Source organism: Vanellus vanellus, assembly GCF_965231255.1.
Source record: "Vanellus vanellus genome assembly, chromosome: 3".
In the NCBI taxonomy this organism is placed as follows: domain Eukaryota; kingdom Metazoa; phylum Chordata; class Aves; order Charadriiformes; family Charadriidae; genus Vanellus; species Vanellus vanellus.
The window spans coordinates 1,567,077-1,575,312 of NC_138907.1; the positions used below are offsets into that span (position 1 = coordinate 1,567,077).

The 8,236-nt window shown below is 53.8% G+C and overlaps 1 long non-coding RNA gene across 1 annotated transcript; it reads left to right on the forward strand.

The window, feature by feature from the left end:
* Positions 1-1,826: 1,826 nt before the first annotated feature.
* LOC309669741 lies at positions 1,827-6,916 on the forward strand. Its single transcript, XR_014268941.1, has 3 exons — positions 1,827-1,850; positions 4,628-4,777; positions 5,889-6,916. It is a non-coding gene; the product is annotated as an uncharacterized lncRNA (long non-coding RNA).
* The last annotated feature ends 1,320 nt before the right edge of the window (positions 6,917-8,236 follow it).

Here is an 8,236-nt window from a genome sequence, read left to right on the forward strand (position 1 = left end):
TCGCCGGCCGGCGGCCGTCCCGGGAACGCCGACCCACAGAAGATCCTCGCCCGCCGTGGCTGAAATTCCTGCTTCGCTTTTATTCTTCCGACGCGACGCCGAGTTAATTGCCAAAGCCGCGAAGAGGAGACTTACTCTTTACTTACGATATTTAACTTAAAAATGCAAATGTTATTAGTGTCCTGATCATTGATAAGAGTGCCTCTGTGCCATGCTTTAACCTCTATTAGGGGGGATTATGAGAACGTATCCACATTGGCATTTTCTAAGTGTCACTATGACAGCACTTGCTGCACAAATGCCTGGCTGTCACACTGAGGTTTATCACTAGGTTTTTTCCTGCGAATGCAGACTAATAAGCCCAGAAATTACAATTGCCTCCCTGCCGAATCTGTGATAGGCGGAAATAATGATATCAGTGCCCTGCTAATCTCCTTGCCTCCGCGCTTGGCACCATCCTATTGAGTCACCTGTCATACGCCGCTTTGATGAGGCGAATTCAATCTCTCAGCTATAATGACAATGGAGCCATTTTAATGTTTGGAAATGATTATGTGAAGGTTTCTCTTTGCTCTGTCTTGGCAAGCAAACCGGGTCAATGTTCAGGCTGTGTCTCCTGCCACCGCTAACGACTTGGAAGGAGCCGGGCTGTATTAAGTGAATATGCCAAGTTATTAGAAAGGAGACGCAGTTTCGGGGGGGGGGGGAGAGGAGAGACTCTATTTCCTTTTCTTTATACGCGTGAGCATCTCGCACGCCTACGCGGTCCCCGTCAGCGACGTACTGGGGTGCGTGTGCTCCACACGCTGCGTGCACGCAGCTGCCGGCACCTCGCGGCACCCCCGGCTGCCCCCAGCACAGGCGCCCCGCGGCCACCATGTTATCCTCGGCGCTCCGGATGCTTTTCCAGCCCTAGTCCCAAGGCTGCTACTGCAGGACGGGCACGAGGACGGGTGCGGGTGCATCCCCAGCCCCGACAGCGTGGTGCCAAGTGCGCGGCTCGGTCCTCAGCGGCTCGTTGGGTGAAGTATGATGGCACAGCGGAGCGGGAGCGGGCAAGGGACCCCAGTGTTTCACGGAGCAAAGCCCGCTGAGTGCTGGCGATGCTCGGCAGCAGTTGAATTCAAGTTCAAAGCAACTCCCACCTCCTCGGACCGGGATTTGCCACAAATCGCAAAGACCAGAACGTGTTCCCAGGCGAAAGAAAACCTTTCTGCCCAGCCCAATGGGCGCAAAACGCACTCGCGAAGCTCTGCGTTTGCACACCAGGCTGCAGGGAGCTTAAAGCCCGCCTAACTTAAAAGAACAAGCGCCAAAACCTGTTGGGAGACACCGTTAGTCCCTCCAGTCTGCTCCGGCGGTGGGTTAATAAAGGGGGGAGCGAGCTGCTCCGCTGCCAGAGGGGGGCTGGGCAGTGACGGAGAGGGTCCCACGAGGTGCGATCCCAACCCGTGTGCTTGTTTCTGTCGGGTTTGGGGTAGAGAAGCTGAACGTCTTTCATTCTCAGGCGGCCGTGTCTCTAACGTCAGCGGTCTCCGAGCCCAGGTCTCGCCCTGCGTGCACAGCGAGTTGCCCCTAAACGTGAGCTGGAATGCTTTGATTATTTATTTTAATGTAAAAGGAAAATAACTGCATTTCTTCAAGCTGTCGGAGGTCCCACGTTCACGGGGGAACGCATCGTCAGACTAAACGAGGATTTAAAGCCATCTTGGAGAAGCACAGGGCCCGTTGGGGCCCACGGCTGAGATTTCAGCGGTCGGAGTGAAATTTGGGGGCTCTCCGCGCCACCGAGGCTGCTTCCCAGGCGCTCTCTCCCTGGCATCCGTCTGGCGAAGTCACATGGGATGTGGGTAAGGTGGACGTGGCCCGATCCTGCGGAGATGCGAGAGTCCCGGCTGGAAGCGGAGCTTCTCGGGCGGTCTCCGTCGCCGCCCCTCTGCACGTGGCCTCCCCAGCTCTCAGCCCACCCTCAGGCATCGAGGTGCGGTGCCCCTGGCGCCGGGCAAGGGGATGCTGCACCCGGCGGGCCGGGGGCTTTTCTTCATCATCTTCACTGCCGGCTTATTAGTATTTATTAATATGACATTAATTTTCTGAAATCTTGACCAAGTCTTTGATAAGGGAGGAAGAGAGGAGGAGAATTTCAGATGTCAAGCTTTTATTAACGAAAGTGTTCAAGGCCATCTCTGGATGGATATTACAGGCTGCTTTCACTCTGCTCTTCAGTTTATGAAAAGCAATTGTTTAGCTGTATAGAGAGTATAGAGCAGAATCAAATTGACCTGCGTGATACAGAAAGTAGCACTGAGCCCATTTAACTAAGGGTCCTTTGAAAGAAATCTTTTTTATTATAGATGAGTGCTGAAATTATTTCAAGGAAGTGATTATCTGTCTAATAATTTTAAACGCATGACTGACTTCCACATATAAAATTAAGGCAGCCCGCGGCAGCAGATTTGGAGATAGTCTTAACGCACAGCCAGCAGCACAGTGACACAAATGCTCAGGGCTGTTCCCCCAGTATTTATTTTTAGGGATGCTCCTGGTAGGAGCCCTGCCCTGTGTAGTCAGCCTGGTGGGGATGAACTTGGTAGGGACGGATGCTTGGGTGGCATGGAGACTTGGATGGGACGGATGTTTGGACAGGACACATGCTTGGATGGGATGGACGCTTGGGTGGGATGGATGCTTGGATGGGATGGACGCTTGGGTGGGATGGATGCTTGGATGGGACGGATGTTTGGACAGGACAGGTGCTTGGATGGGATGGACGCTTGGGTGGGATGGATGCTTGGGTGGGATGGATGCTTGGGTGGGATGGATGGATGAATGCTTGGACAGGACACGTGCTTGGATGAGATGGATGCTTGGGGTGGGACGGATGCTTGGACAGGACAGAGGCTTGGGTGGGATGGATGCTTGGGGTGGGACGGATGCTTGGACAGGACAGATGCTTGGGTGGGATGGATGGATGCTTGGGGTGGGACGGATGCTTGGACAGGACAGATGCTTGGGTGGGATGGGTGGGTGCTTGGACAGGAGAGATGCTCGGGTGGGATGGATGCTTGGCTGTCGGTGTTCGGGGTACCGGGGTCCTCTGGTTTTGGTTACATCCCTGCAAACCCAGGGGAGCCCAGCTCAGGGCTGGCTTTGCCCCACACGGCTGAGCAGCCTCGGGACGCACAAGCCCCACGCGTGCCTGCGTAGCGGGGGGCTTGGCGCCACCACCCCCCCATGCACCCCCACATCTCCCTTAATTAAGGCAGCCAATCTAATTAGGGCGGCGCCCTGCCGCAGCCGCCCCGTGGGGACGCATCAAAGCCCGCGTGGGGCACGCGTGGGGGGCGGCGCGCGGGCAGCGCAATTACCCAAGTTAAGAAAACATCCCTGTAATTAGCGAGGCAACTCTAAGCACAAGGAATGGAAATTAGTCACAGCGCAATAAATTAGTCGGTGCATATATTACGTGCCGTGAGCACCCCGGGGGCCTCCTGTTTGCAAGGCTTTGGTTTGCAACCCCATGCCTCTCAATAAAGCATTCATCCCTAGGTGATTATGTTCCAGCAAAAGGAGTTTTTAACTGAATTACAAATTTTCTTTTCTAATTCTTTTGTAGGCAGAATTGGGATCCCTCTTTTTTTTCTCCTCTTTTTTTTTTTTTTTTTTTTTTTTGAAGGTCTGGGGAGCAAAGCCACTTCCCTCCCCCTTCAGCTAATAATTAATTTTCAGCTTTTCAGGGTGCTTCAAGACCCTGCATTGTTTGCTTTAATTAGGAGCAGTAGTTAAGGAACTATTTCAAAATCCCTCCCCAATTTGGAACTATTTTATCTGTCGTTTCTTTACTGGGGGAAGAAAAGGGGGGGGGGGGGGGGGGGGGCAAAGCAGGAAATTGGACTGTAGCAGCACATAACATTTGCATCAAAATAATACAGCCGGCAACAGAAAATCACAATCACATCACTCAGAAGGAAGGAACGGAATACAAATTAAAGGAATAATGTAAATTTTTTGCCATTAAGCTTCAATGACCATTTGAAATGGTGCAAGGCACAAAGGTTTTGATGAGCATCATCCAGTTTGATTATTCATACTTGTGCTTCTGCTTGAATTAAAGTAGGAGTGCTAGAGCCTGTTAAAGCAAAATATTTGAATTGGTAGTGAACTCTCACCTTTACTTGCATCCATTTACTTTTCAAATGAATACCAGATAAGTTAGTGCATTTTATAATCGGCCTGTTTTCCAGTGAGTGCTGTCATTACATACCAATTTCTTTTAGAAGTGCTTCCTAAGAAACATTAAATACTTACAAATAAGGATCTGTCCGTCACCGGCAGCAATCCTATTTGAGCAGCGTCAGGCGACTCAGGCAGGTTGCGTGCCCTCCCTTTGATGGTTGCGTGCACGACTTCTCCGGCCCCACGCGCAGCCGCCGCCGCCGCCGCCGCCGGTGTTAAAACCCGCTCGTTAGCTGCCCGCCGGGCTCCACGAGAACGCCCTGCCCGCTTTGCAAACACCCTGCCCGGCCAACGCGCGCCCTCGCCTTGCTGCTTGCAGGAGGACCTGCTTCCAAACTAAAGAACGATATTTTATTTTATTTCAATTTAACTTTTTTTTTTTTTTTTTTAGGTAGCGTCGCCACCTTCTCTGAGAAACAGAGCCGGGTCCGCAGCCCGCAGAGGGACGCGTCCGAAGGCGCCTGGTTTCGCAGGGAAGAGCCGCCCGAGTCTGGGGGAAGACCCATAGCAAAGCCTGAGCCAACGGGTCCCACCGATGGAGGTGCGTCTGGTGCGCAGGTGTGGCCGCCTCGTGCACAGGAACATCCCTAACGGATGAGAAGGAAGAGCATTTTGGCATTCGCAGGCGGCGTAGCTGCCCCCGGTCACTCGTCCCTCGCCTCCTGACCTGCAGGGTGGCACGGCGGGGGGGGACATTGTTTGCCGTGGCTGGGGTGGCAGGACCGCGCCGCCACCCTGCGCCCCGGAGCCGTCCTGCGCCCGGGCTCTCCCGCTGCCCTGCGCCCACCTCCTTCCCTCAGCGATCGCTGCTTTATCCTGTTTCTAGCGCTCGCCGTCATGAAACGCGGGGAGGAAAAATGAGAGGAAAGAACGGTATTTAATGTGGTTTTCAGGCACTGGGTTGCGAATAACGACGGATGCAGAGAAAAAGCAAGGAGAGTTGGAGCAGGGTAGCGGGAACCAGCCCCGAGAAACTTCCCCGGGGGCCTGGTGCTAACCAGCTTGAAAAAGCTGGCAAGTTTGCCGTGTACCTAAACGAGAGCAAAACCGACCAGGTGTTTGTTCGCCGTGAACTAAGAAGATATAGTAAGATTTTAAAATTGAACTTTCTGTAAAAGAGACGTATTTTAAATTAACCCGGGCTTTCTCCTTCAAGAACAACAACACCAAAAGAAATCAGTGTATTCCAGTGGTCAGGTTTCACATTGCTTATATACAAGTGCTGGTGCAGAACTATAAGCAGAGACAAGGCAGCCCTGGGAGGTCACCCGCTTCGTGTGTGTTAACACACACGCACAGATCTGGCAGATTGCACCGAGTTCCTAAGGGGGGTGGCTCGCTCCTTAACAAAAAGTCTAAAGGCAGCCTTGGACGAGGCGATAGGTTTAGTTTTTCTGGGGCGTTGCAGAGAGCACAGAAGCCCCCCTCCGGGGGGGCTGCTGGCACCGGCTGGGGCTCCCCTCGTTTTCCACCTACCCCAGGAACCCGCAGGCTCCTGCCAGAAGCCAAACTGCAGCCTCCTACCTTACTGCTCAAAATCACCCCAGCAAAAGCCTTTTGCTGCCTTCAGCAGCCAGTATTGGGAAGACCTGTAGGGCTGGGCCAAGGAGCTGAAGGATATTTAATATTCTGATGCGCTTTTTCTGCTGCAGGAAGGCACTGTTGGCCACGGGCTTCGGGAAAGCCCTGGAGTTTGGGGACCCCGTGACACAAGGAGAAGAACCCCAGGTTCCTATTTTCCCCTCTGCGTTTACAGTCCCACGCTGGCGCTACGCATGAGTTTTTCCTGACAGTCGTTTGCGTGTCGCTTGGAGGAGTCAGCAGAGCTGGCAGCACCAGCAAAGGACCGCGGCGGTGACGGTGGATGGGGCGTTGGACAGCAATTATTTTGCTTTGCTGTTCTGCTGTAACTTCGGGAGCCCCACCGCGCTTTGGGACGTACCCATTGCACAGTTAAAGCGCAGCTGCTGACGTGGGGGTCTTGCTGCCACGGACCCCGTGTCACCCGCCCAAATTCCCTCCCACCTCGGCAGCGCGGGCAGGGTCCGCTCCAGCCTCTCCGCCCCACCGCACGGGTTTGCAAACACCCCGCTGTTGGACCAACTGGGAGCTGCAGGATGTTTTACCCTGCTTCGCTTCGGCGCGCTGTAAAATGCCTTTTATTAAAATGAGGGGGAAACCCAAATCAATGCAACTGCACATCAAAACCAAACAAACCTCCGTTTTCTGCAATTTTAAAGCAATCCATCAGAAGCTAATGAAGGCCAGGTTATTTAAATGATAAAAGACAGGGGATGAATGCATACCATTGTCTCTGCCGCTTTTTCCAAGGCGATCTGGGTTAAAACCATGCTCTCGGGGTTAATTTTGAGCTGCTTTTCTTTTAAAAATGGTTTTTTTTCCTTATTGACACAGGGGGGTTGATTTATGTAATATCCATAATAATTCCCAGATTTCTGTAGATTACAAGGTTATCTCCATGAATGGCAGAGGGATGGGGTCTTCCCCGGCGGGGGCTCAACGCCGTCCTCCTGCCCCGCGCCGATGGGGAGAGCAGGGTCCGGCCATCGCCGCTTGCCCTGCCGCTCCTCCAGCGTCTGCGGCGTTTCGCTTCCCTCTTTAATTAAGGGTGCTTAATACACAGCGCTCTGGGGCGTAATTAAAAACAAATAAAATAAAAAGACGGCACGGAAAAGTACAGCCCTGCTCTTTCCTTCCCCTTTTTCCCCTTTTCCGTCTGGTTTCTGTGTCGCTTTTTCAGCTCCCCCCCACCGGGGACGGTTTCTGGGGACCGCCAGCACCAACCCCGTGGGCGCCCAGACCCGCTGCCCCCCTCCTGTTCTCCCGGCGTGGGGGCACTGTGTGTGTCCCCCCCACACACACATACAGGATGTCACATCCGTGCACATGAGCCCGGTGGTGCCAGGGGGTCTCTCCTGTCCGCATCAGCAGCTTAATAAACCAGCTGAAGAAGACGCCGGACGGGGGTCCAGCTCTCCAAAAGAGGTCTCCCAAGCCTGGAGGACCCGGCGCTGGGGCCTGGGAGCGATGCCTGCCACCCTGCCAGCCCTAAGCGGTGGCAAATCGAGGCTCCGACCCCTGACTGTCCTGAAATTTGAAATGCACCTGTAAGACGCGGGGAGGTTTCCCCGTGCCTCGGCACAGGGACACCAAGCAGAGGGGTAGGGGACAAGAGCAAGGGTGGGATGGCAGGCGAGGGAAGGTGCTTCTCTGCACTGCCGCCTCCCGTGCAGGCGGGACCAGGGAAAACCTGTGGGAAGACTTGTTACCTTGGGCTTGGCTGCTCCAGATTACTCATCTCTCTATACTTATTTTTTCCCTCCCCTCCTTCTCCTTGGGTTTTCTGCCGCTTCTTCCCTCCCCAGCACTTCAAAGCCCCGCTGTCCTTCCAGGCGTTTTACCACGTCCTTGTTATCCGGAGGCGAACTCTCCTAAGCCGCCCCGTCGGCCGCTGGCGTGCGTGTGGGCAATCACAAATTTATGACGACGCCGAGACTTTGGGGGGGGGGGGGGGGGGGAGGAAGCTGAGCGCGTTTCTGCCACAAACCACCGCTTTCAGGGATCATTCCACTCGACTGGCTGAGAAGAAAACTGCTCTGATAGAAACTATGTCATAATAGTTGGGAACTGGATAACAATGCCCTACCGATGGAGCTGATTTATTCTCATATGCCGGTGCGGGGAATTGGTATGCACCAAAGCAGAAAATGGAGCTGGCTTTTCAGAAGTGTTTAAAATCCAGCGGCTCTGGAGTCACCAAGCGATTATTTAGGTAATCTTTTGGCGGCCAAGCCATCCCGTGTCACTAAGCTCCCCACAAGGAAGCGCCGGCCGGAGGCTGTAAAGGTGCCGGTGCCTGGGGGCGACTTGGGGGGGCAAAAAAGCGGCCAAGTTTAAGAGCAGCGGCCTGAGTTGATGATGAGAGGAATGGCATATGCTATGGATTTGCTCAGAAATTAAGAACATCTGCCGAGGTTTG